At 38.3% G+C, this 1,117-nt stretch overlaps 1 protein-coding gene across 1 annotated transcript in view; it reads left to right on the top strand.

Moving 5' to 3' along the window:
- The first annotated feature begins 490 nt into the window (after positions 1–490).
- LOC107589548 (protein LBH) overlaps positions 491–1,117 on the top strand; it is a 5,519-nt gene continuing 4,892 nt past the window's right edge. The window contains exon 1 of the mRNA XM_016278031.1: positions 491–683. The gene's annotated coding sequence lies outside the window, so the exon portion shown is untranslated. The remainder of the gene's footprint in view (positions 684–1,117) is intronic.

The raw sequence follows: 1,117 nt of genomic DNA, 5'->3' as shown, positions 1-1,117 counted from the left end.
AACAAAATGCCTATATCAGGGATTAGGGTTTGAGCTAAACTCTGCAGGGCAGTGGCCCTCCAGGACCGAAGTTGCCCATCCCTGGCCTATATAGACCTCAGTGGGGAAAAATGTAGTGATGGTTAGTCATTTCTTTCAGCAGCAGAGGGCATCAGCGATCCATAACCAACAACGTGAGAGCTGAGTTTAGACAAGCTCTAATACACATTTAAACACGCTATAGCTTTACTATAATATCATTAACCAGTAACATGAATTATACGCATATTTCTGAGGACGTTTAAGCTTTTCTCTGTACCCTGTCGCTTCTAATAATCAGCTCCAGTGGTCCAGGTCTCTAAACTCACCCAAACACTTGCGTAATAATCATCATCTGGAATCAGAGATCCCGAAAATTACATGAACAAACAAGCTGTGATGACGATGTGGATGCGTGCTTCTCATAACCAATCGTTGGACGATTTATGTTGCATGCATGCAGCTCTCAACATGTAAATGAATGACGCTGGGAGGATGCGCACAAGCGCTATGACAGCATTCAACAGTAACTGTCCGCTGCAGGTCAGATGCGCGCTCGAACTGGACGGACTGATCGAAACGGAAGCTGCGCGAGTTTAACGATAGGATATAGTCAATAAAGTAACATTCCTGTCGCTTCAAGAAGAGAAGGGGAAGAAATAAAGGTAGGCCTATGTCACATATATATATATAATATAGTGGTCCGTTACAGTTTTAAAATGAAGTGTGAAAAAAGCAAAGACTAGTATTAAATCTAAGGAAACCATATTATGTGATATATTTATGCAAAACTTCAACAGTATGTTTATATTAGCAGTGCAAATAATTAGCCTCTACATATCTTAAATTGCTTAGCCTATATGTTGTTGTATTGATGAATGTATCTGTGGCTAAATTACATTTGGTCCCTTTTTTAGTATTTTGTATGTTACTGTCTTAGATTTGCATTGATGGAGTTACATATTAGTCATTCCACTATAAGGAAGCTTTTTGTGTCCCTTAGATATATTAAAATTGATCTACCGTAACAATGAAAACATGACTTTTAACTTATGTGTTAGACATGTTCACCAAACACATTAGTAAAATCCTTTAACTT

Source organism: Sinocyclocheilus grahami, unplaced genomic scaffold (assembly GCF_001515645.1).
Source record: "Sinocyclocheilus grahami isolate Dianchi unplaced genomic scaffold, SAMN03320097.WGS_v1.1 scaffold117.1, whole genome shotgun sequence".
Lineage (NCBI taxonomy): Eukaryota > Metazoa > Chordata > Actinopteri > Cypriniformes > Cyprinidae > Sinocyclocheilus > Sinocyclocheilus grahami.
Note: the sequence above shows the minus strand (reverse complement) of the source record. Positions and strands in the feature narration are given on the sequence as shown.